General features: G+C 35.9%; 1 non-coding gene across 1 annotated transcript; it reads left to right on the top strand.

Annotated features, from left to right (window-relative positions):
* The first annotated feature begins 13,749 nt into the window (after positions 1-13,749).
* Positions 13,750-13,856, top strand: LOC131183536 (small nucleolar RNA R71). Its single transcript, XR_009151585.1, has one exon. It is a non-coding gene; the product is annotated as a small nucleolar RNA R71 (small nucleolar RNA).
* The last annotated feature ends 2,092 nt before the right edge of the window (positions 13,857-15,948 follow it).

Below are 15,948 nucleotides of genomic sequence, written 5' to 3'. Positions count from 1 at the left end.
TAAATCTTAATTATCCGAATTTTGTTTCTATTTTTATTTGTATATTATTTTCTTGTTATATTATTGCACCACTAAGCAGCAATGCTTAGAGCGCGATGGAATTGTTTACTCGCACAGGTACTGAAGTTAAAGCCCAGCGAATACTAAATAGAGATTTTGGGAGTTCTGATCTGCAGAGCGTTCAAGGTTGTCACCTCCTCAGCAATGCAAGTAGATAGGGCTCACATTAAGCATATCATGTATTTTGTGTATGTTATTTATTTCTTATATTGCTATGTAAATTAGCAAATTGTAATTAATTTGTATATCATGTAAATTAAGGATTTATTTAATTATTGTAAATGATGTAAAATAATGCAACTTTGAGAATTTTGCTATAAGAATTGAGCATGAATGAATTTGTACAAATCAGTATAGATTTGAATTACATAATGATTTTTCAAATGATGATATGAGTATGGATGAGATTATACTTAGAAAATATTGGTGAATTTTCAAACAGGTGAATAGTAAAACATATCAAACAAAAATAAAATAGGGGAAACTCCGTTAGTTTCTCCGTCGAAAAAATAATCGATATTAAATATAACGAGAACAAAATTTTTAAAGAAATAAAGTAAGATAAGTTAGGGTGCTCCGGCACTGATTGTAGCACGCCTTGCTTGGCTACACTGTAGTTGGATGAGGGGTGTTACAACAAGTATGAAAGCAGTATCAAACTCAAACCACCTATATACAAGATAACTGTGCTATCTCAGGTCTAAAGATTATATGCACTGATATGATTTATGAAAATGCATTGACAAGAGTAAACTCCATGTGTTTATCATAAGTGTCACTGGTTCGGCCTACTTATCATGTATAAGTGCCTATCATGTTTGTTATATGGCATGAGACTCATCATTCTATCTTATTTATATCCCATATAAATAACGTGGAAACAAACATGAATACAATCTTTCTGGATAAGTCATGTCCTTTTTATGAAGTATCCTCGATTGTGAACCTATTTATGATATTTTGTACTAGAAATACTGTCACTCATATTCTTAATAACTTAAGAATAGAATTTCTAACAAAATATCAATGGACCTTTTCTATTACACATAAATATATTATGTAAATGGAAAAGTGAAAATGCCTTTTATTAATAAAATATGTACAAGATACATACTAAATGATATGCTCTAGGGCATACTGCTAACATTAAATGGGCTAAAAATTCAAAAGAAATTCTACTCCCTTCTTTCTTCTTCCTTCAGCCGAATTTCACTCTCTCTCTATCTCCATTGATGACCTCACTTCTCTCTAAATTTTCTTCATTAACACCCCCTCAAATCCTTTGCCCCTTTCACTAAAACTTCTCCTTGCCACTAGAGCAAGCTTAAGGCAGCAATTTGAAGAGGAAAAAGTGAAGATCTACAAGCTCAAGTTAGAGCTCCAAAGTGGTTAGTGTCCAATCTCCTTATTTTTCTTTAAATTTATGTTTAGGAAGTTGAATTAAGTTAAAATTTATGAGGAATTGAAATGAAATTCATTGGTATGCCCACTCTACATTTTTGGCAGCCATGGTAATCTTAGTGTAGTGATGAATTTCTTTGATTTAAAGGAGTGTATAGGCTGCCCTTGATGTAAATGTATCACTTCAATTATTCATTTATGAGTTTGGTGCAAGAAATTGGAACTTAGCAAAATTTAGGGCTAGGGTTTGAAATTCAATTGGTGGGAAATGGTCAATTGCCTCAATTGACCCTAATTGAGGTTAGAAATGGTCAATTAGGACCATTTGTGGTGTGGTTGAATTGGTAGATTTAAAGTGCAAATCAGATTGGTTAGTAACTTATTTTGGCAGTTTGACCTAGGTCCCTTTGAGGGATCAAAACTAAAATTTTACCAACCTAATTAGTGTGAGGCCAATTTGGAATGAAAATAAATACATAATGACACATTTTTCGTGTAGAGACCATGCCCAGAAAATAACATTAACATAGTGAACAATTAGGTCAAACTCGGGTATGGTGCACTATCACTATACCAAAATGACCAAATGAACAGTGTTCATTCATTTGGCCATAACTCAGTGTAGAAAGACCCAATTGACCTGAAATTTATATCAATGGAAAGCTTAGACAATTTAGAACAACTTTCTTGCAGAACACAAACTTAATTCTGGACTTAACCAAATGAAATTGTTAGCCAAAATGGGACTACCAAATCTGGCAGAATGGTATTCTGCCCAGAATTTCTGGGTAGATACTAATCCGGCCAGCCTTGCTCAAAGTGGCATATCTTGAGCTAGAAAACTCCAATTGGAGTGATTCAAAAAGGGAATTAAAGCAGACACATAAAGGAACAACTTTCATGAAGTTAATATTGCCAAATTCTTACTGTACAATTGACCAATGGAATGGTAAACTAAGTATCTGAAATCTGAAAATTTTAAATAACCAACCTTAAGCTTTGAAATGGAATCAGCATTCAATACCAACAATTTTAGAATGCAAAATGTGGTATGTTGGTGATATTAGAACCAATATACCTATTGTCTATGAAAAAGTCAACATTTTAGTTGACTAATGAAATTAATAGTAGCCATAAAATTTCAATTTCAAAGAATTACATAATTAAAAAGTGTAATTACCGTAGTAAGCCTAGTGTGATTGGTTTGGATAGGTTGGCATGCCTATAGGATTTTGTTAGCAGTACTGCACATGGCATCATGCCATTCTATGATTCATGGCTTAAATGGTCATTCTGTGATTTTATGGCTTTTAGCCATTCTGACATTATTATGATACTTGGCCTTGTGCCTAATATTTATTACAGCTTATTAGCTATTCTGTTGCACACCTGGAGACACTTTGTGACCGATGGTGTGACGACCCGAGGTACTTGGTACCCAGTGCTAGTTTACCCGTTATCCAGTCCAGTCAACTGGTATAGGTTACTTGGGCAACCAAAAATAAATATTGAAAAGTTTTAATCAATTATTGACCAAATAAATAATGTTACAAATAATTATAAAAAATTTGTCTGTATGAGAAATTAACATATACACTGCATGTTTATTTCTTTTAAGTTCTTTTTATTTTATTATTGGCACCACTAAGCAGTATTGCTTAGCATGTTACTTTTGCCACACGTAGGTTCTGGAGAGACTGATAGAGAGCCCAGCAGACCACATACTAGGTGAGGCCACAGATTTACATAGAGTCAGAGTCACCTCTCAGACTACAGTGCATTGGTAGGACACTAGGTCCCATTTTGTATTTTGTAATTTTTGTAAACTTTGTAATTAAACTTTTATTTTATTATGTATATTTAAAACTTTTATAATGTAATTTTGTATTAATGTGCTTATCTGTAAATTTGTGTTTATAGATAAAATTTGAGTATCATTTTGATATGAAATGAATGAATGACAAATTGAGGAATTATTGAGAATTTGATGAGAAATTTATTGAGAAATGATGATTAATTGGAGTTGTAGGTTGAGAAAATTATTGGAAGTGTTTTCTACAGGTTTCGAAAAAAAGTTTTCTTTATTTTTAGCTGGCACTCTGCTGGATTTTCTGTAAAATTTATGGAACCTTAAATTAATTCAAAATTTCTATAAATAAATTAAATGACATAAATTTCACTTTGTGATAAATCAATAAATAAATAAATAAATAAATAAATAAATAAAGAAAAGAGTAAATTGTAATAAAATAAGATATGGTGCTCCGGCATACTTTGTGGCATATCTTGCTTGGCTATACTATGGACGGGTAAGGGGTGTCACATAAAATCATAAGTCCACTTCATTAAAGTTAGTCCTTACGCCTTGGAAAGTATATAGGCAGCAAAAGGAAGGAGAAATTTTGAAGTTTTACAAGCATGGGAAACTTTTGAAACAAGGTTAGTGCATAATATATCTTCCTTCCTTAGTTAAACATTGAAATGAGTTGATATGATGAGAAATTTAAATGAAAAAGATGAGTAATTGTGAACCCCCATTTCGGCAGCCTTAGTTTCCCTTGAGAGTTTGATGAATTCCTACTTATAATGGTGATTAGTGATGTTGATTATGGTGATTATAAGTATTAGAATTTAATTACATGTATATGTTTGAGGCTGACAATTTGAATTAGGGTTTGAACAATTATTGAAGACTTAGTGTAATTTTTCAATTTGATGGCCTTGAGGAACTTAGGAGATTGATAATTTCATGAATTTAAATGGTGTTTAATGGCGTTAATGGATAAGTGGAAGTGAATTATATGTTGATAGTTGAAGTTATATGTACTAGCAAATTGTTTTCATGTGTATATTGTTGACTTTGACCATTTGAATTAGGGTTTTGAATTGATTATTAAAGACTTGTGTAAGTTGCTAGAAATTGATTATATTAAGATGATTGATGATATTTAGAAGTGCCATGTATCCTATTTGAAGTGAGGGAGTTGGAGGAAATTGAAAATTTGGGAGTGTTCTTTTGTGCAAGTTGAGAATTTTTTAAATTAGTGAATGTTTTGAGCCATAACCTAATTTTTGTGGCTCCAATTGATATAAGGCCAATTGGAGGTAAAACTAGACCTAAAATGTACCATTTTTTATGGAGAAATCATGCCTAAATTCTGTCCAAAAAGTGACATAAATTCTACCCTAATCCAAATTACCAAATAGTGAATCTAGAAAATGACCAAATGAACAGTGTACATTCATTTAGTCATAACTCACTCTAAACAGATCTAAATGACCTAAAACTTATACCATTGGAAAGCTTATACATAGGACTACAACTTTTGTGAAGAACACAAAGCCCAAAAATGCCATTAACCCAACCAAATTGCTTGCCCAAATTGGGTTACAAAATTGTCTAGTACCAAAACTGCCCAGAATTGGTAAACAAAGGCTACTTGACCAGCTTTGGTAAAAAGGCCATAACTTGGCCTATAGAAATCCAAATGCCCTGAAACTAGTTCTAAAATTTCAATAAGACATAGACCTACAATATTGGTATTTTGACCAAAATCCAGAAATTGAGGGAACTAGGTCAATTAATTAGGTCAAGTTAGTATACCAATTCTGGAAATTTTATAAGTAACCATTGACTCCAGAATAGTCTAGGTTAGTTAATAGGTTATAAATGATTCTAAAAAACTTGAAAAATTGCAATTAAAAATTTTGATTGACCACAAGACTTAGGGCAACAAATCGTATGAAGAATACTAGGCCTAAATGTTACTACAACCTGTTCATATAAATTGGTAAAGTGTAATACCAAAATTGCCTAGATAAGGAACTAGAAATTGGAAATGAACTAGTTATGGTTATTTGACCATAACTTGAGTTCTATAAATCCAAATCGTATGGTTCAAAAAGGAAAATAAATACAAGACATAGAGGGATAGCTTCCATGAAGAAAGTGTGGCCAAACAGTGGCCACAAATTGCTTAAATTAATAGACAAAGTCAAGACACTAAAACTGAACCTAAAGAAAGGTTCATGAAATATGTATGTGGGACCCACTTTCCCACTACAAATTGACATGAAAATTTTGTTAAATAATTAATAATGTTTAATTATCTAAAGTAAACCTAGACTTAAATATATAGTTAGATTGATTGGTATACCAATTAGGGACTACAGATAACAGTACTGCATACATAAATAATCATTTATCGACAAAATATGTCTGATATGATTGTTCTACAGGTTATATACCTGCCCGTTGGCCATTGTGCCTAATTTCATTTCTGACTCTGATAGCCTGCCCGCTGGCCTCGTGCCTGATATTACAGTTGTATATAGGGTAGACATATGGCTATCTAACCGGTATACTCCCGTGTATCCATCCTTATAGTCTATTATAGGTTACTTAGGCACTGATATAATTTTAAAAGATTGAGAATGAAACAAATGAATAGATAAGATACTGATAATTAATTTATTTCCAAATTGTAATAAAAATACAGTTGACCAAGAGTTATGAAATTCCACTTAGAATTATTATTTTTAATTATTTAGTTATTTTTATTTTAAATTATGCACCACTAAGCAATTCGCTTAGCGCATTGGTTTTTCCATCGCATAGTATTTCGCTAGTTTTATAACCCTGCAAGTGCATGGATCACTAACAAGTAATAAAGTGATGAGTAAAGTATCATTCCCACGAGGAATTTGATTAGTAAGTATCAATCTACATAGTAATTTTGACTGTTTAGGCTATTGAATACTGAGGAAATGAAGGTTGTTTATTTTAAATACTAGAATGATAAACTTAAATCGAAATAATCTAATCTGAAACAATTCTGGAATTAAGATTTCACACTTAAATCTTACTATGGATGTTATCTTGTTTATTTACTGAATTGAGAATTGTTTTCCTTGATGAAAATTAATCCTAAGGTATCCTAAGTTCTCTCTTAAGGCACCTAGGGTGTATTTTAATTAACTTAAACTCGACTTTCGTGGCGATCAAATTAATTAAAACCCTTTAAGGTCTTTGACCAATTTTGAAATTCCACAAAGGTATCAGCCTATGTCTAGGTCAGAATTCCTAGGTTCAAAATCTTGATTTTCTAATATTAATCTTCACCTTTCAGTCCTTAAATTAATATCTACAATCAATACTAAGTGGGTACCAGCACATAACATGCATTAAGATCATAAGAAATTAAATAAAGGAAAAAATCTCAAATCCAATAAATAAAACTTAATTTTTATCCATAATAATGATTACAAGCATTACTCTCCCAATTCCAGAATATGAAAACTACTCACTCATGGTGAATTCAGCAAACATCATGATAAAAAGGTAAAGACAGTAAAAAGAAATCATCTAGAAGAAATAAAATAATAAAAATTCATTTAAGAAGATCGAATGAAAGAACCGAAGAAGGTTTGCAGCTTTGATCTTGTGGAACTTCGGCTGGAAAACTCCTCTTGATTCTGATATTCTTCTCCTCAAGACAGCTGGAGAGAGTGCAGAAGCGAGTCTCTTTTAAACTCCTAAAAAGTGCTATAAAAGGATTGATCTCCCTCTTCTTGATGTTTTTTGCTTCTATTTATATTAGCTGTTCTGGGGTTAGGTCATTTTTTAGTCTAAAAAGCCTTACGAGTCTGATTTGACTGTGTAAACAAGAGCGGGAATTCGGGTTAGAAAACTAGCTGCCGCATGGTACACGGCCTGTGTGTCACTACACGGTCCTAGGCCGTGTAACTTACTAGAGCGAAATTGTGGAGTCTTACAGGTTTGCGTTGGCTACACGGGCCTGGTTACACGGGCTGTGTATTTTTGTTCTAATAAAATTATTTGAGCTTGTGCCCGACAGAGACTTACACGGGTCTCTACAAATTACATGGGTTCAATTACACGACCTGTGTATTTTTGTTCCTCCATTGGCTCTCTAGCTTTTGTCTGGCAAAAAGTTACACGGGTATGTGGCTTTGCTTACACGACTCGTGTACTTTGTATTAGCAACAATTCTCAGTCTTTTGACCTCTCCAAGCTTCCCTTTGCACTCCTATGCTCTGTGGCTTCATTCAAACACTTGAAATTATGCAAAAAATATGGAATTAAGAGCTTGATAATAGAAATTATAAAAACTAATGAAATCAACTACTATGCATGCGATTACCTACCTAAATGCCATGAGATGGTATACTAATGTGCTTAATAACATCTATACAATTTAAGTGTATCAAATACCCCCAAACTCAAACTTTTATTTATCCTCAAGAAAAACAAAACTTTGTTTTAAAACGCATTTCAGGGGATAACTTAGGAATGTGACCAACAATTCAATAAGCACAAAATTGAACTCCTCCAATCCTTCATACCATTTACCCTCTTTCAAGGCATAAGGGTTCTAATAGTTGCCTATTTGGAACTTCACCTCCTTTCATGGTATTCAACTAATTATTCCTCTATACAAGGCTATTAATAAGTCACAAATAACCTGTTTTATTAGGATAGACTTGAGAAACACTTACTCTCCCAAATTTGCCTCTATTATGGATGATTGTGATGAAGTAACTCAATTCCAACTCCATAGGCATATCTCAATTTTCTATCTCCAATAATCTAGTATACACTTTTCAAAAGATCAAAAGGTCTTTAAAAGGGTTGTAATGGGGCTAAGGGATGATGACTAGGTTGCCAATGAAAGGTTTTTAGGGAATGCAAAAATGAGGATAGCATTTATGCATAAAATACCAAGTATACTAAGTTTATTTTATTGATTTTGTATGGAGAGGAGGGGCTTTTAGTTTTTATAGTGCGAAGCATGCTTCCATGATTCTTGGGACTTCCTCTCTTATTTATTTATTTATTTATGTATGTCCCTTTTTTCTTCTCCCCCAAACTTATTGCTTTTGCTGGGTTAGGAAGGCAAATTTTTCTTTGGTTTCTTTCTCGAGTTCTTCATCCTCTCTCCACTTTCCTTTTTGCACTTAATATACTTTTTACTTATGCATTTAGATTCCTTAAAAGGGTAGGTATGTGTTTAGACTAGAGGACTAGGTAAATAATATGGGTAAACAAGGAAAATCATATAGGTAAAAATATAGGCTCAAGTTGGGTGCACGGGACATATTGTGACTAAGGGTAGTTAAGGTTTAATTAGGCTATAGCAAAGAATGCCTTAATCATTTCTTCATCAAGCACATGGTAGGATTTTTCCTTGATAGGTTCAAGAGATATGTTTTAGAGCTGGTGAAGCATTTTCAGGTTTGTTTATATTCGATATGAAAAATTAATAGTTATGAAGGGGTTTAACTAGTCTAGTTCCACTAAAGAGATTAGGTTTTTCACAATTAACATGTTGTAGTTCATTCCTCTATCCCGTGGAGTCCAATTTTTAGCCTATCTAGATATGTTCATTCCTTTATCCCATGGAGTCCAATTTTTAGCTTACTAAAAGCTGGTTATAGTTCTAAGTTTCACAATTTGAAGTTCAAAATTTTTATTTTTTTTTTATTTTTCTGAAATTTTGATACACAAGGATAATATAGCTGAAATTAAGCAATGTAATGAATGCAAGACATTAAATGCACTTGTACTTCCCCCCCCCCCCCCCCCAAACTCAAATCGGACATTCTCCTCGATGTCAACATAATATGCAAAATTATAGAAAATGTACAAATATAATAAGAAAGCATATTATTTATTAAGCATGGAAAAGTTTGGACAAAAAAATAAATTAAAGAGACCTATGTTTGCAGTTTAGGACTAAGGTATGCAAGATTTTACAATAAAGAACCTATCCTATAGTCCTGGCTCTAAAAGGTCTATAATGGTGATGATGGCGACACTGGCTCCTCATCATCGTGCCTCTCCATTAGCATGTCTAGCTTATTGTGGGCTTCCTGGAGGCTGTCCTCGATTGCTCGCATCCTGTTGTTGATGGTGGTCTCCATGTGCTGTAGGTATGGGAGGACCGGGTCTATGGGTGGTGGTGTATATGGAGGCATTCGAATAGGGGACTCATGAAACAGTGGCTCTTGGGCTTCTGCCTATGGCTGCAAGGTCTCACCAAGTCCTTCTTGTGCTTCGTCTCTCCGAGGTATGGCATTCCCTTTGGCATTAAGCAGGTAGTAGGTGTTGCCCACCTTCTCACATATCCCCATGGATATGCAGATGGTTTGATCAATTTTTAATTTTTTGTTGATGGAGCACAACCTGTGATGTCCTGGGATGAATCCGAAGTGGAGGGTGATGGTTATGACGAGGCCACCAAGCACGTTATGCTTGGTAGGCTGATGATAGAGGTGGCGGAGGTGGTTGCACAAAAAGAAACCGGTGCTGCATCACTGCCCGATGACCATACACCATAAGAAAAAGAACTCGCTGGCGTTTACCATGCCAAGGCTGTCACCATGGCCCATGATGGTGTGGGCGGCTAACCAGTGCATGTAGTGTAGGGCTGGACTTTTGATACCTGAGGATTTGGACTTGCTGGAGTTATATGGCTCCGTGTTCGGGAAAATGGAACTCCAGATATTAATGCTATTGTAGAGCATGTAGTTCCGAGGGATCTCTTGGTGGACGGTGCTGTCGAAGCTGAAGATGGCATTGAACTCATCCATATTCATCACCCGATCGACACCAAGGAGTTGAAATTCAATTCTGCTTTTATCTTCCCTATTAATAGCCCATAAGGTGGCCTTGAAACTTCCCAAAAACTCCAATGTGATGTCCCGATATGCGGGGAATTGGAGTTTGGTGAACCTTGTCCACCCTATGCTATCGAGTAGTCCGTTGATCTCATCCTACAGCCTAATTTACTCCAATAGAACGAAATCCATGTATTTTGTGGAGCTATTTTTCTGGGTGTGAAGCCGGGTGCACATTGTCTTGTGGGCATCATCACGGAACCCCTAAGGAATGGAGATTTTGAGTTGTGGAGCGGCTTATGGCTGTGGAGGGGTTAGTTGCGGAGAGGCTGCCTTTGTTTTAGGGCGTTGGGGTATCGGTTGAGGGAGAGATAGTGAGGATTCTACTTTTTACCTCGAGGAAGAGCCCATTCTTCACGCAGATCACTTTACAGGAGCCATTGATTAGTTTTGGGAAGGAGAATACTAGGGTTTGGTGAAGGAAGAAGAGATTTGAGGGGTTTCTATAGACTAGAAGGGGTGGAGATGAAGGGTTTTGTCTTTATGAATGGGTTTAAGGGGAGGGGTGCATTTAAAGAGCCGTTAGGACTCTTCGTTTTGCACGTTTCGTGCCCCCAGGAGTTGGGTCTCTGATGAGATACACGGGTCCCGACATGTAGGGCCTTGTAAATTTTTGTCCGAAAATTTCAAATTCTGTCATAGTACACAGCCCATGTAAATGAGCTCTGAGAACCGTGTAACTTACTGCCTCTTGAGTTACTTTACTGAACATGTTACATGGCCCGTGTCAATTACAAATGGGACCCGGATAACTTTATGTCCTCAAGTTATTCTGCAAGCAACATTACACGGCCCGTGTAAATTACAAAGGGGATCTGTGTAACTTTCTGTCTCTCGAGTTAAAATTTTTAAGAGTTTTACGCTCTTTCAAAAAGTTACATGGGGTGTCTGAAACTAGTACACAACACGTTTAATTTTTTGATTCTCCAAATTTTTCCCTTATGAAAATTTTTATCACAACAATGCATGAAATGGATGTAAAGGTTAGTAATAGAGTTACTTTCCTGGTTTTGTTCAATTTTCTCTTATGTGGTTTTAACTTGATGATTCCTCTCCTCTCTTGTTCTCTACTCCCCCTTACTTTTTTTTGGATTTGAGATCTTTTGGGATTCCTACAAAAGAAAATGTGAACAAATATTAACAAAATTAAAATAAGAAAGAAAGAAAGAAAAATTAGAAATTTTTTAGTTGCCTCCTAAAAAGCGCTTGTTTATAGTCTTTAGCTGGACTTTGCTTTCATCCTTCATTGTCTCTCAAGAGGGTTTTCAAAGGTGCAATTGACTCCCTTCTCAATGGGTTTTCCTTGAAAGTAAGGCTTCAGCCTTCGCCCATTAACTTTAAATGCTCCAGAGGTTTTGCTCCACACTTTTACTGCTCCATGTGGGAAGACTTGGGTTACCTTAAAAGGTCTGGACCATCTCGATTTTAGCTTCCCTGGAAAGAGTTTCAATCTGGAGTTGAACAATAGGACAAGGTCTCCTTCTTTTATTTCTTTCCTTGCTATGCGCCTATCATGCCATCTTTTGGTTTTATCTTTGAAGATTTTGACATTTTCGTACGCATCCTGTCGGATTTCTTCCAACTCATTCAGTTGTAGGAGCCTTTTTTTTCACGATCTAAATTGCCCAGTAAGCTTTGTGTTCAAGTTCAACAGGGAGATGGCATGATTTTCCATAAACCAGTTGAAAGGGTGTTGTGCTAATTGGGGTTTTATATGCAGTGCGGTATGCCCACAGTACATCATCTAATTTCATGCACCAATCCTTCCTGGATCGATTTACAGTTTTCTCTAGAATCCGTTTCAATTCCTTGTTTGAGATTTCTACTTGGCTGCTAGTTTGAGGATGATAAGGTGTGGCCACCTTGTGAGTCACTCTATAATTTTTCAATAGTGTTTCGAATTGTTGGTTGTAGAAGTGACTTCCTCCATCACTGATTATTGCTCGTGGTGTGCCAAATCTTGTGAAGATATTCGTCTTAAGGAACCTTGTGACCACTCTAGCATCATTGGTTGGTGTGGCTATTGCTTCTACCCATTTTGACACATAATCAACACCAACTAGAATATACTTTTTTCCATAGGAAGAGGGGAATGGGCCCATGAAGTCACTTCTACAAAATCTTTGATGGGGATGTTCTCATCTTATTACTGAACATTTTATTCCATCTTAAGGACAACAAAGTCTACTAGAATGAAGAATTTATCCACTTTGATGGGGATGTTCTCAAGTATGCCCACAGGATATTTAACAAATCGATCAGCCAATTACAGTGAAATTGTCATGGGCTTCTCCGATCTCTAGCTTTTTGCATATTGATAGAGGCATTAAACTCACACTTGCCCCAAATCGTAGAGGGCCTTGTTTATTTTCTTGTTGCCAATAAGGCATGGTATGGAGAAGCTTCCTGGATCTTTCAACTTTGGAGGCAGTTTGTTTTGCATTATGGCACTGCATTCCTCTGTTAGAGCTACTATCTCATAGAAATTTAGCATCTGAGAGAGTGCTTCTGTGAAGGGAATGTTGATATAAAGTTTTTGTAAAACTTCTAAAAACTTCCCAAACTGCTTGTCCAATTTGGCTTTCTGAAATCTCTGAGGAAAAGGTAGGGGAGGCTGGTATGGCTTTGGTAACATATTTTTCTTCCTTACTTCCTCTTCTTGATCTTTCTTGGTTTCTTCTTTCTTTTTCTCTGCTTGGCTTTTCAGATTTTTCTGAGGTTTCCTCTGTCGGTACTTCCTCTAGTTGTACTAGAGTTCTTCCACTCCTTAATGTAACTGCCTTACAATGCTACCTTGGGTTCATCTTTGGTTGACTAGGCAGTTTACCAGAAGCCTTACTTGAAGAACTTGCTTGCTGAGCAATTTGATTCTCTAGCATCTTATTATAGGTAGCAAGTTGGTACATTCTGAAAGTCAGTTGTTTAATCAATTCATTCTATTGTTGATGAGCTACTAGGAAACCTTCCATCATGGATTCCATGGTCATCTTCGGTTCAGGTTGCTAAGTTTAGGGGGGCAATAGTGGTTGTGCAAAGTTTTGGCCTCTGTTCTGAAATCCAAGGGGTGCTAGTGGTTTTTACCCCTCTTATTTGTTTATCGGCTGATTCTGCTGATTGGACCATGAGAAATTTGGGTGGTTCCTCCATCCGGGGTTATAAGTGTTTGAATATGGATTGATGGGCTGCCTCTTGTTGAAGTTTCCCCCGTTATTGACATAGTTCATCTATTCTGTGGGAGGTTCATTAAAGTTGTTATATTTTGAACTCATATATCCTCCTCCATAGCTATCCTCATGTTAACTGTTTGTACCGACTGTGTTGGCTTGCATTCTGTCAAGTCTCTTTGTGAGCTGATCAAATTGAGCATTTATCATGCTTAGGGCATCCACTTCTAGGACCCCTGCTGTTCTCCTTGCATTTCCTCTTTCATTTGACCACTCATAATTATGATATGCAACCCTCTCTAGAAGTTCAAGTGCTTGTGTCACTGTTTTTTCCATTAAGTTACCTTCTACAGCCGAATCTATTGTGCTCCTTGTAGAGGGTAGTAACCCATTATAGAACTTTTACACTAGTGGCCAATCCTTTATGCCATGGTGTGGACATTCCCTCTGCAGGTCCTTATATCTTTTCCATGCATCATAGAGTGATTCACCTTCCTTTTGTCTAAAGGTGTTGAGCTCAAGCCTCAGTCTTGCAGTCTTTGCAAGTGGGAAATACCTTGTTAGAAAAGCGTGTGAGAGGTTTTTCCAAGTGGTGAACATTGTAGCTAGTTGAGAAAGTAACCACTTCGTTGCTCTGTCTCGAAGGGAGAATGAGAATGCTCTGAGTCTTATAGCTTGATCAGAAACTCCATTCATCTTGAATGTGTCACAAAGGGCAAGAAACCACTGGAGGTGATAGTGTGGATCTTCTGTTGGTGAACCTCCAAACTGGGTTTGTTGAATCATTTGAAGCCATGCTAGTTTTAACTCAAAGTTGTTGGCTTCCACTGTGGGTCTTGTGACACTGGGCTGAAATCCTTGGACAGATGGAGCTCCATAGTCTCTCAAGAGTCTTAGACTGTCATTATTATCGGCCATGGTTGGATTTTCAGGATCTTCTTGATCGTGCTATTGGTGTTTCCTTTCCCTCCTAATGCCTCTCAGAGTTCTATCTATCTCTAGATCGAAGTCCAAGATTTCTTCTTCTGGCCTTGTTCTGGCCATATACCAAGTCAGGCACTTGAAAGAAAAGAAAAGAAATAAAACAAATCAAATAAAATTAGATAATAAATGTTATTGCCTAAATCAGCTAAATTGCCTATCACTCGATATTACTAAAGCTAAAATTCCCCGGTAACTACGCCAAAAACTTGTTTCGCTGGTTTTACAACCTTATAAGTGCACGGATCGCTAACAAGTAATAAAGTGATGAGTAAAGTATCATTCTCTTGAGGAATTTGATTAATAAGTACCAATCTACACAGTAATTTTGACTGTTTAGGCTATCAAATACTGAGGGAATGAAGGTTGTTTATTTTAAACACTAGAATGATAAACTTAAAATGAAATAATCTAATTTGAAACAATTCCGGAATTAAGATTTCATATTTGAATCTTACTATGGATGTTATCTTGTTTATTTAGTGGATTAAGAATCGTTTGCCTTGATGGAAATTAATCCTAAGGTATCCTAAGTCCTCTCTCAAGGCACCTAGGGTGTATTTTAATTAACTTAAACCTGACTTTCGTGGCCTATGTCTAGGGTATCTTAACTTAATTAACTTAAATCCTAAGGTATCTTAACTTAATTAACTTTAAGGTCTTTGACCAATTTTGAAATTTCACAAAGGTATTAGCCTATGTCTAGGTCAAAATTCCTAGGTTCAAAATCTTGATTTTCTAATATTAATCTTCACCTTTCAGTCCTTCAATTAATATCTACAATCAATACTAAGTGGGTACCAGCACATAGCATACATTAAGATCATAAGAAATTAAATCAAGGAACAAATCTCAAATCCAATAAATAAAACTTAATGTTTATCCATAACAATGATTACAAGCATTACTCTCCCAATTCCAGAATATGAAAACTACTCACTCATGGTGAGTTCAGGAAACATCATGATGAAAAGGTAAAGACAGTAAAAAGAAATCATCTAAAAGAAATAAAACAATAAAAATCCGTTTAAGGCGATGGAATGAAAGAACCGAAGAGGGTTTGCAACTTTGATCTTGTGGAACTTCGGCTGGAAAAATCCTCTTGATACTGATATTCTTCTCCTTAAGACGGCTAGAGAGAGTGTAGAAGCAAGTCTTTTTTGAACTCCTAAAAGGTGCTATAAAAGGATTGATCTCCCTCTTCTTGATGTTTTCTGCTTCTATTTATATTAGCTGTTCTAAAGTTTGGTCATTTTTTAGTCTAAAAAACCTTAGGAGTCTAATTTGAATGTGCAAATAAGAGCAGGAATTCAGGTTAGAAAACTGGCTACCACATGGTACATGGATCGTGTATCACTAGATGACCCCAGGCCTTGTAACTTGCTAGAGTGGAATTGCAGAGTCTTGCATTGGCATAGAGACTTACACGGGTCTGCGTTAGCTACACGGGCCATGTACTTTTATTCTCAGAAAATTCTTCAAGCTTGTGCCCGACAAAGACTTACATGGGTATCTATAGATTACACGGGTCCAATTACATGACCCGTGTACTTTTTTTCCTCCATTGGCTCTCTGGCTTTTGTTTGGCAGAAAGTTACACGAGTCTGTGGCTTTGCTTACACGACCCATGTACTTTGTATTA

Source organism: Hevea brasiliensis, chromosome 9, assembly GCF_030052815.1.
Source record: "Hevea brasiliensis isolate MT/VB/25A 57/8 chromosome 9, ASM3005281v1, whole genome shotgun sequence".
NCBI classification, from domain to species: domain Eukaryota; kingdom Viridiplantae; phylum Streptophyta; class Magnoliopsida; order Malpighiales; family Euphorbiaceae; genus Hevea; species Hevea brasiliensis.
This window is presented reverse-complemented; position numbering and strand designations above follow the sequence as displayed.